At 39.8% G+C, this 18,821-nt stretch overlaps 1 protein-coding gene across 3 annotated transcripts in view; it reads left to right on the plus strand.

The window, feature by feature from the left end:
* ZNF536 (zinc finger protein 536) overlaps positions 1–18,821 on the plus strand; it is a 453,697-nt gene that overhangs the window by 121,351 nt on the left and 313,525 nt on the right. For 2 of the 3 annotated variants that reach the window (XM_079988706.1, XM_079988708.1), the window contains exon 1: positions 6,650–6,780. The exons of the other annotated variant lie outside the window; for it this stretch is intronic. The gene's annotated coding sequence lies outside the window, so the exon portion shown is untranslated. Of the gene's footprint in view, positions 1–6,649; positions 6,781–18,821 lie in introns of those variants that run through there. 3 annotated transcript variants of the gene reach the window in all.

An 18,821-nucleotide genomic window follows, 5' to 3' on the forward strand; every position in this document is an offset into this window, starting at 1 on the left:
TATTGACAGTACTTTACATTCCCATTTTTTTCTCTTGAAGTAGGGCACTCCCCTTATGTGATTTAATGCATTGTGTACTATAGGTAGTGTTTAAGGCACAGAAACTGGTAAGCCTCTTGCAAAGAGCTGAAGCTAAATAGTAATTCACATATTCAGTGGAGTAAACTCAAAGTCCCATCATCCCCTAGAGATGATGGGAGTTGTAGTTCAATGCCATCTGGGGGCCTAAAGCTAAAGAGCACTGCTGAAACATCTTACTAAATGCAAGGGGATAGTTAGTACAGTGGTACCTCGGGTTACATACGCTTCAGGTTACAGACTCTGCTAACCCAGAAATAGTGCTTCAGGTTAAGAACTTTGCTTCAGGATAAGAACAGAAATCGTGCTCCAGCGGTGCGGCGGGAGCGGGAGGCCCCATTAGCTGAAGTGGTGCTTCAGGTTAAGAACGGACCTCTGTAACGAATTAAGTGCTTAACTCGAGGTACCACTGTACTTCACAACAATGATGCAAAGGGAAGAGGAGCTATAGTACCTTGATCTACTGAACCGACTCCATCTACTTAACTTACTGAAAGGACTGTGCAAACTTTACCGTACTGAAGTACTCCGCTGTTGAAGGCAATGTTGAAATAAACTATTAGCATTCTATTCAAACAGAAAGGTACAGAGCTTGTTCCATCTTTAATGGTTCATATCTGATCACATTTTTATTTCTAAGTAACAGACTTGTGAGGTCTCCACATAGACACTTCACATCGCTTTACAAATCACTCGGACTCATGCCATTCAAAAACCTTGTGCTCGTATTTCTGCGTCAGTTAAAATTCCCTGTGTTGTGGTTCCTCAAGAAACGAGAGGCTTTCCCTATAATTCAAACAGTCCTATTTATGCTTGCTCTTGGGGAGAATTGCTACTGAATCTAACCTATGCCCTCCAACAGTGTTCCAAGACTGTACCACCAGCAAATCCGAGCTTAATAAATTAATAAAGACAGGCAGTTAGAGTAGAAGCAGAGCTGACCTCCTCCACAGCATGGGCACCCCAGATGTTTCCGATAACTAAGTGTGCCGCGCTGTGAGAACACATGTGTGCAATATATAGAATTAAAACAATGGGAACCAAAATGGAAAGGGGGGGGGGAACTCAGTGCTTTCCAACCCACCCATGAGAAGACAGGCTTTTTATTTATTTTTTAAGAGCAGCTGAACATGATTGTGTTTCATGTACATAAAATAATAATAATTTAATTAAGGTACAAATTAATAACTGGTAAAATATGCCATCATATCATCAAGTACTGGAACCCCAAGTGCTCACAATTTGTGTCTTTCTGGGCCAATTACAATTGTGTTTTCATTTTGCCCAGTCCCCACAATTCCAAGAAGCCAGACCACATGCCAACTCAGTACAAGCGTATAATGTGGAAGTTGGTCTTTTGGAAGCTCAAATTGGATTGCCGCCAACTCCTTTGGCTGGACTGTTCCCTGTCAATTTCTTCAGTAAGACTGGTGTCTAATCCAGAATATTCTGATTGCAGCCTAGGTGTTTGGAGGTTGGGGGGCTACCTTGGCTATTCCTTGACTGAGGATTGTGTGGATGCAGGGAATGTGCACTTGTTTCGTTAAAAAGAAGCCAATGCTGTTTAAACAAAAGGAGGCTTATTTCTTGATATAAACAGCAGCTGGGGGTGGGAAATTCTGTTGGGACCATGGCAGAAGAGAGAGGGTTGAAGTCTCTGTTTTGACCCCTTGTATTGTTCATGCAGCTCAGGCTTATCTGTGACAATCCTTTACTGGAGTCTCTCGGTTTCTCATTCCCCCCCCCCCCACTTTTAAGTTCTGTTCTCCACATTTCCACATCACTTTTCTTTTCTCTTTTTTAAAGGTTCTCATGGAAATTTATCTGCATTCCAATGTAAATTTCTCCCAATATACACTTTTTTGTATGTAATTTTGCCAAATAGACCCATTTTTGCAGAGCAGTTTGCCATAATATAATGCATTTCTGCATATTGTTTTTAATTACTAAATGCATTTTTATGCACACTTTAACCTTGTATATGCATCTTGGTACATGCTGCTTGACTGACGAATTCCCTTGCAAAATTCAGAGAAGTGCACATTTTGAAGGGTGGCTGTATTCTGGTTCTTGAATGGTTTCAGAAAGTACAGATTAGGTAGGTTTGCCTTTAAAAGTGAATTGGATTGAATTTCTCTCCTATCTGTATCTGTTACATAACAAAACATGTGTGTGCTAATTGCTTTCACACAACATTATTTGACCCATTGACTTAAGGCAAACAGGAAGATGATGTATGGTTGGAATTTTTTGTTTATCTAGACAGAGGTTGTTATCACAGAGTACCAACCTTGGGATAACAAAATTGAAACAATTGAATTTTGACTGTGCAGAGACAAGTGTTTAATTTTTAATTTTTATCTTCAGTCTACTAGGAATGTCAGTTCCCAATTGAGGATTGCTATTGGTGAAGCAACATTTTATTGCAGTCTGGGGTTACAGCTTGTAGGGGTTTTATGAAGCCAGTGACTATGGGATAACTTTTCAAAGCCAATGTGCACCCCCCCCCCCACCCTGAGAACTCCCAAGCAATACTGTACTTTAAATTCTTTAAATCTAAACTCTCAAAGGAGAGAAAACTGGTTGCGTTGTGCAGTAACAGAGCAGTCCTGTTCATCCTTACTAGGCTACCTGCGTGTAATTCTGAAGATCAGAGGAGAGTCCTTACTGAGCAAGGATAGAAACAATCGGCTTATATCGAGTATTTTTACTTCATAGGAATGCGGTTCTGCTTGCTGAAAATCTATCCTTTGCATGGAGTCAGGCATAATCCTATGCCTACTTTGCCCTTGCAGTAAAAATATGCTTAATAGCAATTTCAGAAGAAGAGAGGGGGGAAAAGAATCTATTTAAAGCTGGTTGAACAGAATATCTACTCATAGATGGAAACTGTAAGTGAATAATGTTAATGGAGCTCTGTTTTTGTAAAATGCAAGGGACAACTAATAGAATCTAGCTACTTTAAAAGTAGATGATTGAATTACATTTAAGAGACTACCTAATTTATGACCGTTAAAAATAGTTTTTAGAATTGTCTGCTTGAGGAAGATTGTAAAGCCTATGGTCCCATCATCCAAATTTTTTTTAGTAGTCTCTTCTCATAGCCTGCATTCCACCCAGTGTACCCTTTGTGTTATTACTTTATATTGATGTAACCTTAGCATTGCTTATGCTAAAGCCAGTGTTATTCCAGAGGCATACTCCTTTTCTTTTTTAACGTAGGAACCAAGGGGTGAAGCAGGGGAGTTAAGAGAGTGGAGGTAGTTGCCTATTCTTGAAACAAATATTCTAACATATTAGATAGCCAGATACAATATGTTATCTGGCTATCTAATATGGCATCTACCAAGTGAAATATGTGGGATCCCCAGTGCTAATCTTAGAAGTTCTGTGCATAAGGACAAGAAGTTCCAATTACAGCCCTTAATGTCATTTTAATGCTATTTTTTAAAATGTAATTATAACTCCAATTGCGTTTGAGATTTGAAGCTGACAATAGTGATACAGAAAGGAACACTGCAAAAAATAGCTTCGCTCAAACTTTATTAGCGATTAAAGAAAGAGGAGTACCCAGCCAGATTTATGCCTAATTATTTGCAACCGAAATAGGAAGCCTTTGTTTTCTGGGTGTACAGCTTGCAGAACTTTGTTTGTCTCTGTCCTGCGGCCATTTAGCTGGTGTCATTTCAAAAAGTGGGGGGGGGGGGTTTGTTCATCACTTTGAGCTTACAGTTTTCCTAGGCTTTTTCATTTGTACTAACTACATTTTGTTGTCAACCCAATGACTTTGGACACATGTGACATGATAGATAGATTTTGGTTATTGGAATAAGGAGATTAGGTTCTTCAAAGTTTGCTATCCTTGGGGTTTGGCTCCTATTGCATGTCTCTGAATTTCGATGACTTGGAGGAGGAATTCTCCACTCTTGCCAGTTTAGGGTGCAGTGGCTATCCTGGGCTAATACAAGAGCTTGTTTTTTATTCCAACCAAGTGTGTCCCTAAATAGCTAAACCATTATGAACTTGCTCAGGGATTCCCAAACTGTGGTCTGTGAATGAGTTTCATGCAGGTAGTCTGCAGCCAGGACCTTTCAAATGTTCAAAGACGCCCAAGCCACTTCCAAGTCTTGAGGCCCTTACCAATAATAAAAGCTTAAAAATGATGAGTCATAAGTAATTAAAAGCTGCTCCCTTGCTTGCCCCAAGCTCAGAGCAAGAAATAAAAATGATAGGCATGTGTTCTAGTCTGAAAACTAAATGGAAAGGGCTCAGATCCTCAAACATTTAGGTTGCAATTGGGACCCCACTTTGCTGGGAATTAGCCACACTGAATTCAATAGAACTTCCCCCCAAAGAGGACATGGTTAGGCTTACACCATAAATTGCTGTGCAAATGGCATTTTTAAAGCATGACTTGTGGAGACAGGGCTATTTAAAAAGGAGAATTAAAGGACAATTCTACTACCTAGTGGTATGGGATTATGATTTCTATGCATAGCACACACTGCTGTAACACACCTGTACACTTTCCTCGTGGGCATGTACATGCTGTCTTGCTTAAAGCCACATTCCATGACATTTAGAAGCCTACGCAGAGTGGGAGAACATCCCCAAAACTGGGACTTTGGCAGCACTAATGCAGAGGAGTGTTATAGTCAAGCTTCACACCAGAGGCGTCTTGAAAGAGGCCAACAAAGCTTTGTGACAGATATTTTTAAAAAAAGAAAAGAGAAGAAGCCACAGAATCACAAATCCAGCACAATGAGCCTCAGCTCACATCCTTCTTAGTACACAAACAAGCCACTTTGTTATTGGTTGATTTCTTGTATTTATATCCTACTGGTGGTGCATATGGTTTTCCCCCTCCTCGCTTAATCCCCACAATGACCCCGTGGGGTAGTTTAGTTTGAGAGACAGTGGCCAGTTTCCAAGGTCACCCATGTCCAAATAGGGATTTGAACCCTGGCCTTTTCCAGGTCCTAGTCTTCTTTTGCACTATTAATTAAGGTGCAGAAGCTTCATTCTCCATATTATGATGTAGAGGAATCAGCTATTTAGAGTAGTGCTGAAATACTTTAAATGTTGCTTTTCTTCATTTGGTGACATATCTCCAAGCAGATCACAGGGATGTCATTCCACAGTCGTTTGCAGATTTTCTCCAGTGAATACTTCTTGATTTTGTTGAAATGTTACAATTCATTGTGCTATGATTGGCTGTGTGAATGGTGTGGAGCTGTGTTCCGATTGGATGTGTTGCGTCGCTATCCAATGATTGTGCAAAGAGCAAGTTGAATGACAACGTGAGTATACAATTCAAATTTTCTGCTGTGTCGGTCAGTTAGTCATCCAATTAGGGGTACAAACAATAGCACATAGCTCTTAGAAGTAACCAACACAGCACAAATTCTCAATTGTATATTCATATTCACACACACACATTTTGATCCGTTCTGTCAAGTGTTGCTGCTGCTGTTGTTTTGTTCCTTGACTGGATGGCTCATATAATTAACTAAGATTGTGAACTGCAGATTGCAATGCAACACGCAGTTTGAAATTTGCTCTCAGCAAATCTTCAAGAATGTGACCTTAAAATCTATTATGAAAAAGGAAAGCTCGTGTACTACACAAATTAGTAAAAGGTACTTTGGCAGTTCATGAAATAGGTTCTGGAATGGCCACAAACAATATTTTTGGGGGCAACATTGAAAAAATGTAAACTGACTTTAGTAGAGGTAATGTGGCAAAACTTCTCATGGTGTGTTTGATCCTGCATTTTCCGCATTAGCAGTGATGGGTGTGGGTGTGAATAATATTTAATCAATTGCAAATGTAAAGCAGGGCCATTTTTGCCTTTTAAATAATTCTAGGATGGCATCCCAGTATATCGGTAGTGGATAATATTTCTAACCCAGGCCCCATCTACACTATACTTATTTAAAGCAGTATCATGCCACTTTAAACAGTAATCCCAAATAATCCCAGGAGCCATAATCTGTTAAAGCTGCTGTGAGTTGTTAGGAAAGTTCCCTTCTTCTCTCATAGAGGTACAATTCCTAGAGTTCTCTAACAGCTGTCAGCAACCTTAACCAACTACACTTCCCAGGATTCTTTAAGGGAAGCCATGCCTGTTTAAAGTGGCACAATACTGCTTTAAATGTATTTTGTGGAGGGGGTCCTAATGCTTCCTATTCAGCTGTTTTGACTGGCTTGTGCAGGTTGCAGATGTTTTCACAAAATGGTGGGGGAAAGCTACAACAAGTAGGTGGTGGGACTGCAGATAGTTGCAGGGTGGGACTGTCATAGCCCACCCCCACCCCCTGGCCTTATGTTGTACAGACCTGATGGTGATGGACCAAAACAAGGATCCGAGGCAAACGTTTCTTTTGTTGTGCACAGTGTTCATTGTCATAAAAAGCCCTAGTTTCATTTGAAAGTATGGAAAGTCATATCATATGATCAGAAAACAGTTACCATCACAGTGGACCTGTTATCAGGTTCTTTAAGTGAGCAACAGTTGCCGCCTCTGTTTTTATGGCTTATTCTACTTCATTAATTTCCTGTTTTCACAGATGGGAAAACTGAGGCAGAGTGATTAAGCAACCTGCTTTAAGTTCTTGTCTGAACCAGGATTTCCATAGATCACATCTTTCCTCCTGATCATGTGTACAGACTACTAAGACCACAACTTTCTATATGTTCCAGGTAAGACAATATTGCACTGTGTTTCACTAGTGTAGTCTGATGTGTTCTTAGCCTATTAGGTTGATGGGGGCCCACATTAATTCTGAGTTTGGAAAAGTGTAAATAGAAATAAATATTTCCATAAGTACAATGATTCCTCTGCTTGGTTAAAAGAGAACAGAACAAGCTTTCTTATGGAGATGCTGCCTTTTAAAAGACTGCAAACAGGAAAAAATGTGATCCATGAAAGCAGTATCCTTCCTCTTCCTCTTGGAAGACAAAAAAATAATTTTGAGGCCAGACAGGTCTTATGACATATGAAGATTCTACCACATAAACTCTTCTTTTGGTACACAATGGATGCACATTTTGTGGTACATGAAATCTGGAGGAAACCCTGTGAAAACCACTCCATTATTATGAGCTTGATATTGAAACAAACTAGTCCCCACTTCCAAGTAAGTTGCAGTGAGGAGCATCTGGAAATGAAATGGCACACATTAAGTAAGATGTAGGGTGGGTGTGAGAGAGAATGAGAGTGTCTGATACATGAATTACTTACATTGGAGGCAGTGGAAGTCCTGGTTTTAATGAAAAGTCATCATGGTACAGTTTTGAAGGCATAAGCAAGCACATGGATATACTTGCTAGATTGATGAGCTCTATATGTTTACAGTGATGTACCTGTATATTTTAATCAGTCAGTCTATTGAATACATGGAGGGGGAGCAGACTTCTGCACACAATTCTCTTTCCAAATCCAGTGTAACATATGAAAAGGGTTTTAGAGATTACATAGACTGTGTTCATATCCCATAGGGAAGTACAAACAATGCCTTTCCATGCACAAATGAAATGGTACCTGCTCCCACCTCCTTGCTCCTCGCAGCACCTTTCAGCTCATGCTAAACCTAACCATGGTTCCTGACTTAGTGATAGGTTCATGCCAGAGATCATAGTGTATTTTGCCCCATAAAACCAGTGTCAGTGAATCAAGAACAAACCTTGGCTATATTTTGTGGTTTGTTGGGAGCAAAGCAAACCACAAACCCATTTCAGATGTCATGTTAAGCTGGGGATCATGTTTGTTTTCCTCTCGGCATGAGCCATCAGGATCCAGGAAGAGTGGGGAGAATTGAAATGGATGCTATGGATGCTCACTCCTGCATGGCTAGCCATTGTTTATGTCCGGACATGGCCATTATCTTATGGGGTAGGGAGAATGCTTCTTCTCCATAATTCACTCTGACCTTCTTCAAAGTTAGTGAAGAGGCCCTGAGTTAATGTGACTACTTTGGAACTGAGAAGTACGGCTCAAGTATCCTCATGTCTCCACTGCCAGGAGACCCGGAGGCAAACCAACAGGCTTTAAAGGGCCATGAGGAACCCCATTGGTCCCTTGCATCACCTGACTCCTGTTGGTGTTGTAGCTTTTTGACCACCTGCAGTAGGGCAACAGAGAACTGCTCAGCAATGCTCTCTTCTGACAGATGGCAGCGGTGCAGAAAGTCAGGTGTGTGGGTCCAGCTTCTAGAGTCCCAGGTTTGAAATCAGAGCTCCTTATAGCCCTACAGTTGCAACATACTTGCTTGGCAAACCAGTCCTAAATGTTTGCACTGGCACAGTAGCCTGCCATGCTGAGTAATGTCGCTGAAACAGTGTAATGGTCTGTGATTCTGCACAGGCACAGCAGCCAGCCCCTTCCAACCTATGGATTTATTCCCTAGCACAGCAAGCCTTAGGATCGGGCCATTAGATAATCAATTTCTCTGCCTGAAACTATTTAAGCATCACATTTGCTTCTAACAACTCCCTGTAGAAAAGTTTAATACGCTATGTGGATTCCCTTAGTCTTTGGGATCAGTGGAAAACTCCTCAGGATTTCTATATTAATATTCCCTTCGACTCAAATAAGGGCTTTCAAAGTGAGCCTGGGAGTTGTTACTACCCTCCCCTCCCCACCCCATCTTCAGTTTACTGTCTATTTTTAACCCTGTACATACAGCACAAAGTAGTTTTGGTTTGGTTATGGCAACACAGGTATACTGCCACAAAGGAGCTGACCACAATTACTTAAATGACACCTTTGTGCAAAGGCTTATCCTTTCAACAGACAACCTGAAACTATTAAAATGTAATATATGCTGTGTTGTACCCTTAATTCCTTCTGAGATGTATCAGGGTGACACAAGAGAAAAGGAGAAAAACTCAAGCATTAAAGTCCTTCTCTTTGTTTTCTCTCTCTCTGTGACCCCAGCAATCTCTTTAGCAAGCCATGGTTCAGTAAACTGGCACACAGCAGCAGTTCTGCAGTGGAAAAATCATAAACCAGATGGAAGCTTAACATTTTTGTTTAGTTTTTAAGAGCAGTTTTTATAACATCGCTTAACATCATTCTGATGCATCATACTGTTTACACTTAAGAGTTTGTAGCTAAGATGTTTATACTACAGAGAATGTTTTAAGATATTTTATAGTTATGATATTTAGATAATTGGCAAGAAAAAAGATAGTTTGTTGAGATTACAGTGATGTTGGTAACCGTGAAGTAACTTATGAGACTCAATAAATATGTCCAGTTTGGTGGAAAGTACAAACTAAGTTAAAACAAAACAACACAAGAGAGAATGTCTTTTTAGTGAAATCATTTCCTTTTCTTAATCAAAAGATGACAACCACAGCTTTAGAACTCCCATCTGTAACACACCACTCCACATATCTGTGAATCTACTGTGGGTATACATGCAAAATGATACAATTAAATCAGTTGCTAAAATGTTTTTTTTAAAAAAATAAAAAAAATCTTATGTGAATTGTGTGCAACAGTGGACAAAGTTCATGCTCTGTGGAATACCTAGTGATCAAAAGTCAGCCCTGTTTAACTTCTGCTTAAGGTCTTCATTTTCATATGAATGCAGCTCTGATGTTTTAATGAAGAATGTGTTTCTTCTAAGCATCTGGTCTTTGGAACATTTTTTTCCAAAAGACGTATTAATCAAAAACAATAACTCCTTTTAACTTTTGCAAAGTGCTCTAAAAGAATGAAATAATCTGTGTGTGGGCTTCAAATGTTGGGAATGCAAACATTTCACAATAAACATGTGTAAATGAAAGTACTTGGCCAGATATGCTGAAAGATAGTACATGTTGGGTTAATTAATGCATACTCTATTAAAATAAACCTTGCTTTCAAGATCTGACCAATAAAAATCATTAGTATATTTGGATCAGATGTGCTGATGGATTATTTTTACGTATATGTTAAACTTTTGCAGAAAGGATTGTCCTTGAAAAACCTAAAACCAGATTTGAAATTAAAGTCAAAACCTTCCATTATTTCTCTGTCCTCTTTGTGTTTTCAATATAGCAATATGATGAATTATTCCAGTTTTATCTGCTCTACCTGCAATTGATTTACTATTGATAGCCTTAAATTTATCATTTTAAATGTGCAAATCACAGTTATGCAGCCGGTGAGTTGTATAGTTTCAAAGACATTGTTCTCCTCCAGAATGTAGTATCTGATTCTAACTATAATCAAATTACTCTACCGCTTTATTTTTAATCAAAAAAGTGTTTATCTTTCCTGATCTTGAATTGGAACCATTTTAGCGGTAATCTAATGTTTTTTAAAAAAGGAAAAAATGTAGCATGCTGGTTGTGAAATCGTCCATGTAACCAAGCATTTATTTTATTTACACACATTTTTCTTGCTGCCATCTAATTCATCTAGTTTTAACTGATCTGTGTAAAAATGGGGAGCTTGGTTTGCGCAACTTGCTGTGCCTGCACCATCACCCAGAACGAGCTGAAAGTCACAAAGTGTTCAAACAAAGGCATCAGAATCTAAGGCCAGTGTAATTTGTCCCAACAGCAATGACAAGGCGTATTGCTTTCAAGAGCAGTTTACTCAGATGAGTAAAACTGCAGGCAGCTGGAGTACAGATTTGATTTGTACTTGACCTGTCCTTTAAAAACAAGCTCCCTCTTACATTCTTAAAGTGGCAGCAAAAAGAAGCTTATTTGACGCAAGGAAGAGAACATGACCTGGTGAGTTGTTTTTGGGAGGGACACGAGAAATCGACTTCAGGGGTTGGGAGGACAAAGAGTGGATAAATAAGATAATTATTATAGCCCTGGTCACACAGATTCTCAATTGGTAATTCCAACTGCTCAAGCAGTCCAAGAAGAGTTTCTGTCATAAAGGCACCTAGGTAAAGGTAAAGGTACCCCTGCCCGTACGGGCCAGTCTTGACAGACTCTAGGGTTGTGCGCTCATCCCACTCTAGAGGCCGGGAGCCAGCGCTGTCCGCAGACACTTCCAGGTCACGTGGCCAGCGTGACGAAGCTGCTCTGGCGAACCGGCACCAGAGCAGCACATGGAAACTCCGTTTACCTTCCTGCTAGAAAGCGGTACCTATTTATCTACTTGTACTTAATTGTGCTTTCGAACTACTAGGTGGGCAGGAGCTGGGACCGAACGACGGGAGCTCACCCCGCCGTGGGGATTCGAACCACCGGCCATGCGATCGGCAAGTCCTAGACGCTGAGGTTTTACCCACAGTGCCACCCGCGTCCCCTAGTCTCCTTTAAAACCTCCTGCTTTGTAGCACCTGTTAGAAGCTGTATAAGCTCGTTTTGGATATCTTTTCCTAGGAAGTGAGCCACTGTTTCTTGATCTGCGCAAATGTTCATTCATTATATGGTCGAAAAGGGCTAGATATTTTACAAACTGAAAAATGAATCCATTGCTAGCATTGTACAACTTTTGAGTTGTAACACAATGCCAAGTTTTGCATGCCAAGAACTCTGAGCAAAGCAATCAAGCATTCCAAGATTTGTCACTAATATTGTTCTTCTTGCCTAATTTTCTGCTGGTTAATACCATCAATTGTTTTTCCTTTAGATAAGCACAATTCAAGTTTCTCCCCAAGTCTGATAGTTTTCTAAATGATCAGTATTCCTCTCCTGTGAAGACAGCATTGCTCCAATGTTCTTCCACTCCTTTGAACCTGTTTCTTGTAGTGTTGATGCAGCTTTTAGTTGTTGTTGAACAATTTGCAGCAAAAACAAACAAAAAAAACACACAAAAAAAACCCCCAATCCACATATTTTGAGCTTGAATATATCAACCACTGATGACACATTTCTTCACCTCTCCACTTATGAACCAACCTGGACCCTGCAATCATCATCTGAAGTTCTTCCTCATTTGCCTCCTCCACAAGAGGTCCAGAAGGTGGCAATATGAGAATGGGTCTTTTCTGTGTTGGTTCGCTGGACACCTTCATTACATATCTTTAGGCACCAGGTGAAAACTAATTTTCTGTAACTAGGTCAGTTGATTTACATTCTATGGCCTTTTAAATGAATTTGGGGGGACTATTGGTTTGGTTTTATTTTATTACGTGTTTTATGTTCTCATTTTATATTTTTATGTTGTGAACTACCCTGTGATCTTTGGATGAAGGGTAGTATGCAAATTTAATAAGTAATGATAATCATATACAGGAGGAAGTCTTTTGGTTTTTTTAGTCTTTGGGAAAATCATGTGAGACAACTTGCTGTGGTCCATGTTGTATTATAAAGGTAAAGGGACCCCTGACTGTTAAGTCCAGTCGTGGACGACTCTGGGGTTGTGGCGCTCATCTCACTTTACTGGTCGAGGGAGCTGGCGTTTGTCCGTAGACAGCTTGCAGGTCATGTGGCCAGCATGACTAAGCCGCTTCTGGCGAACCATAGCAGCGCACGGAAACGCAGTTCTATTATAAGATATCACAATTTGTCACTGCAATAGTTAGGCCAGCTAGCAGGGTAATTCAAGTCAGGCACAGTACCATCCTTGTTTGCAGACTGTAGTAATCTCACTTTTCTTGGCATCCTCTTTTTCGTCTGTGTGTTTTTCAGAAACATCTTGGCTTTGTGAAACTTTTGTCTTAGCTTTTATATCATATATAGCAGGAACGCCACATTCAGCTTCTTCAGTGCTAGTTTCAACAACAGTATAGTCATATTCATGCTCTTCTGTTGCTTTCTGTGTAGAAAGGTATTTCAGGAAGAACCCTTCTTGCTTCGCTTGCTCCTTTGCTTTTTTTGTATTGGAGTATTGAACTCCAGATGGTCATTTTTTTTTTTATCAGCCACAGCTCACCACTAAAATGAATACATTTTCTACATAAGATTAAGATGCGGGTATTTAAAAGAGTTAAAATAAAGTGCATTTTCACTTTTTATGTATATTACATAATCTCCAATCTCACTCCAGTCTCACTCTTACATAAAAAACCCCAATTGTAATATATGAATTACTTCAAAAATGATAATTTTTTTCAAAATATAAAATAAAAGCAAAATATTATCAGAAATGTATAAGATACAATGAAAAATAATCTGTATAAAACTGTGTCCCTCCAAGGTCAGTACTGCGTCCCTCTGAGATTTGCACGCTAGGCAGCTTCATAATAGTCCCTATAGACCAGTATCATTGAGCCTTACTAGCTGTGACTCTTTCAGCTCTCATGCTTAGCCCCTTTGCTTCAGATATTATGTCTGGAGATACCAAGGGTGGAAACCAGTCTGCCTTTTGTCTGCACAACAATTAGCTCTTTTCTCTTTTCTCCCATAGTCATAGGATATGAAGAACTTAATAAAATAAAATCGGATCCTGTCATTTGTCCTAAATATTTAAATATGCAATTATTGCGTTCACTGGCAAATCCCTCATAAACATCCTCAAATAAAAGATTAAGTCTTACATAAAATGATTTGCAAAAGAATGGACAGTGGGAACACTCCATGCCATGGGGTTATAGGATGTAGACTATGTACTGCCAGTGCTTAGGTAAAACTGGTATTTCTTGTGCAGATGTGGTTTTTAAAAAAATAATGCTGGTGGTGTTGTTGATGATGATTAAGCAGAATAAAGAACGAGAGGTTGGACACTTTACATATTAATTTTTCTTGCCACAACAAGCCTTGAGCTCACTTTGGTCACCAGCTTTATTATGTGTTTAAAGGTGAACTATAGGCTGTTTGTAGGAGAAGGAAATTTAAAGAACTCATAAATCTAGGGAGTTAACTCAACATATTTAAATTCAGAGATGAGCAATTATTCAATCTTTCTCCTCTACCTGAGCTGTTATCACTGGTCCATAGTATTCTGATCCATACCCCCAATTACCTTCTGTGAAAACAGTGACCTGAAAATGTCCCAAGACAAATGCTCATCTGTGGCTGAAGCAACTGTAATTCCTTGTAGACAGGGATAATAAACTGGAGCCAACTGCTTTTGAAACAATCTTGGGTATTCCTGGTCATGCAAACAAGCCATTTTGTTTCAGGACTATTCAGATGGTAATGGGAATCAAGAAGCTAATATAGTTGAAAAAGGAATTTGGCTAAGCATAAAGATCCATGATTATAGAGTAGCTGAATTTTTTGTTGTCATTTATGTTGTTGGTTTTTTTAAAAAAAATGAACAGTAGGATATTCTGGTGTGAGAGAATAAGATTGAGGACAATGGCACCTTTGTGTCTCAGAAAGTGAACAATGAATTGCCTTTCTTTAGACAATGAGACATTTCAAACTTATATGAACAATTCTTTTGCCCTCCCCAAATAAAAAAAAGATGGCAAAAAGAACTTTCCCCTTAGCTTATGATCAAATTTTAACCATCATATTGGAAGCTTATTTGAAAACCAATAACAAACACACTTCTTCCATTTTGTTTGTGTGTGCTGCTTGTTTTAATAAAAAAATGTGGTGATGTAAACACCATCACTACAGATTTTTGGTTTTCCTGTAATGAGTATCTTATGCTGCTGGATTTTGAGGATTTATTAGTAGCTTTATATTTAAAACCACAGAGGCCACAATCCACAGCCCACTTTTTCTAGAATGGAACCTTTGATTTCAGTGGACTCCTCCAAAGTAAGTGGGATGCTGTTTTCAGCTAGAGTGCGAAGAGGGAAAAATGGAAAGGAGAGCAGGACCAATAAGAAAATATGTAAATAATGGGTGGGAAGCCACATATTTTATTAAACACTTCTAATGAAAATCCCTCCAGATTCAGCATGGTGTGGGAATAATGAACTCAGCAAGCGTTAGTAGTCAAAATAGCCCTAAATTTAGAATCCTGAGGGAGCCTAAAAAACAGCCTCTAGTGAAAAGTACAGCATGGCATTATGGAGATCGGTATTATGTAGGCATAGACTAAATCCTACCCAGTTTTAACTAGCAACCTAGATAGCACAGTTTGTCTGTTTTACTTATATCCTTCTCTCCTTTGAAAAAGCTCAGGATGACTTAGAGGGGCTCCCAGTGGACCAAGCACACCCCAGTTTCACACTTGCTGTAGGGTTATGTCCCCTGCCACCTCAGTTTCCCTGGATCTTGCTAGCCAAGTAATATGGAAAGCACCAGAGTAAAATGAAGATTCCGGGACTGCTCTATTTTCGTTTATTCATTTTTATTTATTCACTCACCTTGTCTTAAAAGTCTTGAGATAGACCAGGGGTCTGCAACCCGTGGCTCTGGAGCCGCATGTGGCTGTTTTACACCTTTGCCGTGGCTCCGGGGCGGATACTAGCGAGGGGAGGAGGCACATTGTGCACCCCGACACTCCCCACTGTGGCGGGCGCTGTACTGGCTGTGACGTTGCATGGGGGTGTTGCGTGCGTTAGTCATGCACCGTCCCGACGTCACCTTCCTGCTTGCTGTCAGACCGCGGCTCCGGAGATATATTTGTTTTAAATGTTGCAATGGTTTTGCGGCTCCCAGTTTTTTTTCCTTCGGAAATGGGTCCAAGTGGTTCTTTTTGTCTTAAAGGTTGCAGACCCCTGAGATAGACTTTCCAATGTGTCCCCCACCCCTTGAAGGCATACAATCAAAGCTTCTACATTTTACATTTTTGGACAGCGTTCTCAATATACACTCTCAGATTTACCTAAGAGCCCCTACCATCATGTTATACAATGGCATGCCATTTTAGAAAAAAGCAAAGTGAGTACTTTTAGCCAAGTTTGAAGATGACAGAACTGTTATATGGCATGTACAAAGAGCAGTATGACCCTCTCCAAGGTAGGTAGTTATCTGGTCTTGGGAACCACCCACCCACCGATCTTCTGTTGCCAGGATTCAGACTCTAATACCACCAATGAGTCCAGGCACCGGTCCAGGGTTTGTACAGCTACTCTTTATTCAGATGTCACAGAAAAACAGAGCTGGATAATATTGGTGTACTAATGATGCCTCACCCCTGACCACTCCTAATGGCTTCATCTATATGTTGAATATCATTTGGGACAGGATGGCACTCTGCAGCACAAATTACAGGTGGCTGAGAAATAATCACCCAATGCTGTCCTCTGTAACTGACCCTGGAGCTAGGACTGGATCCACTGTAAAGCAGTGCTCCCCATACCCATCTCACAGAGCTAGTTGAGTAGTATAGTATGGTCAATGTCATCAAAAGCTGCTTCTAGATCCAGTGGCAATAACAGGGTTGTCCTTCTCTCAATAAAGGTCATCCATCCATAGCTAGGGCTAAACCTTGATTGGAATGGGTCAAGATAGCAAGAGTGATGGTCCAAAATCTGGAGGATTGGGAAGGTTGGTGTTGAGAGAAAAATGGCTGCTTACTCCTTTGGTTTCCATCTTCAGTGTCATTCCCCCCCCCCCCCGAACACCATTTTTAAAATGCCAGAGGTAGGAAAGGGACCTGGTTTTGAAATGTCAAATTTGGCAAGTGATTAAAGCCATAAAAGTAACTAATGATCCTCTTGTGGGAACTAAACAACAGTAAGAATGGGTAAGATATTTAGGTCTGAAAAGTGTCCACTGTATGTGAGCAATAAGTATTGGTTGTTTTTCCTTTAAAGCACTGCATTCGTTTTTGGTTGCCTGACTCCCACTGATTTGAACAGCAGTTGTGTAGCTAAGATTCCTCCCCTCTAATACATGCCTACGAAATGCTATTGACGAAAAAGTCTTTTTAAGAGCTAAAAGTCAGAGCATGTAGAGCTAATTCTCAGCCTCTTTTACCTAAACCATTCTGCTTTATTATTATTGTGGTCGGTAAGTACCTTCATGGATGCAAAAAATTCTGATAGCAGATGGCTCTTTAATGCAACTCAATGGATAGAAGGCAAAGCTGGATACATTTGGTCTAGAAATAACTCACAGTTTAAAAGCATTTTTTTTAAAGTAAACAACACTGAGATAATGCCTATGACTATGTTTCTCAATAGGCCAATGGGTCAGAGGGAGTGAAAACCAAAAGGTTACATTTAGGTTACTCCACCCTCCTCATAATTTAACTGGATAACACTGGTCCATGGGATGCATATAGCAATGGGCTGAGGGTTACAAAGTTTTTTGGTTACATTGTTCTGACTCTTTTGCTCTAATTCTTTTCTCCTAACTTTTGAGTCATTTTTGGAAGCTATGAAGCTCACTGGGCCACCCTGTGCAAGGCAGTTCTCTAAATATATTAATAATTACCAAGTGTCTCCCTGATGGCCATGTGTCCTGTTTTATACATGGCAATCCTCTAATTGAAGGGCTGTCAGCTGACCATCCTTTGTTTGAAAAAGTTCCCTGTTTGAAGGACTGTCTGATTCAAATGTGGTTTACAAATAAACAAAAAAAAAATATCTTAAGAAGAGAGAGCAGGGCCTTAAAGTGGACCATCAGTACTTTGAATGACGAAGTCTCCTGGTCACAGTCTTTCCCACTATGGTGAGAAGTATTGCATTTCTATGTAAATTATAGGAATTGTTTCTAAATGTGTATGCATATAAATTAGCATATGCAAGGTGTCTGTCCTTGCTTTTTTGCAAACCTGCCTCCTCCTCTCTGGTGGTGGCATACTTCCTCTGGAAAATCAGGCAATGGATCAGCAGTCAAGGAAAGATGATGATGTCACATTGGTGTTTGTGTGATCAAAATAGTGAACAGCACCTGCCGACACAAAGGCTGTTGGGTTATTCACCATCTGAAGTTTCCGAGCAGTCTTTCAAGGCAGCCCCATGCAAAGCACATTGAAGTATTCTAACTTGGATAAGAGTGAGAAACATGTAACAGTGGCTAGTTCCAGATCTATCCTTTAGCCTGTTGTTCTGCTTCTACAGGCATCCATTCAGTCAATGATTCAAGCTCTTTCATGAGGATTTCCCTGTCCACTTCAGTGTGGGGGAGAGCTCTTCACACTTGTCCCATTTACGAATGCAGAAATGCCAGATGCACATTAGAGCTGGTGTGGAACTTTGGTATATGTATGTATATGTTAGCTCATCTCTTATCATAAAATATTAAATTATTGGGAAGCTTTTCCAATTTAACATTTAGTTCAAAAAAATAAATCACAACACTTGGCATTCTGTCAGGTCAGGTTTCTATCATCATAAAGTGGGATATCTGGTGGACATTTTATGCACAATGCCCATTTTTCATGACTTGTTTAATTAACAGCCATTTTTTGACCCTGGCTCGTTATAAAAGTATTGCCATTCTCTCTCCTGCTAAATTACATCTAATGAACATAGCTGCATGCTATCAGATATAGCAATTGATCATTTTCAGATTTCTGTGTTTTTAAGCCTGCCTCATTCAAAACAGCTTTTGTGGTTTAGTAAGCAGGTGAAATCAAAAATCTCATTTCATATCTGACATTAATAACTTTCGGGGGAATGAACATTGGCATTTATGTGTGGACCCAAATCGAGTCCAATGTCCTAGAAGCACAAGGTCGGCAGACAATGCTACTAACTAGATAGGAAAATAAATCATGCATAATGCAGAATTTCTACCTTACATGTTAATTAATGTGTGCAATCAATTACTGATGTTACAATATGAGAGAGGAACTGGTTGGGAATGGGGTAATAAAAAACACCTATAGATTTATCTGCTGCTTTTCCCCCCTATTTAAACAAATAGTCTTCAAGCCTGTGAATGCTGTGTTGAGACATGCTCTGAATAATAAGCATCATAAAATCTAATCAGATTTATAAGAGGAATTGATTGTTGTGGCAGGAGGAGAGGGTAGAAAATAAGCTGAAATT

This window comes from Podarcis cretensis (assembly GCF_951804945.1).
Source record: "Podarcis cretensis genome assembly, chromosome: 8".
Lineage (NCBI taxonomy): Eukaryota > Metazoa > Chordata > Lepidosauria > Squamata > Lacertidae > Podarcis > Podarcis cretensis.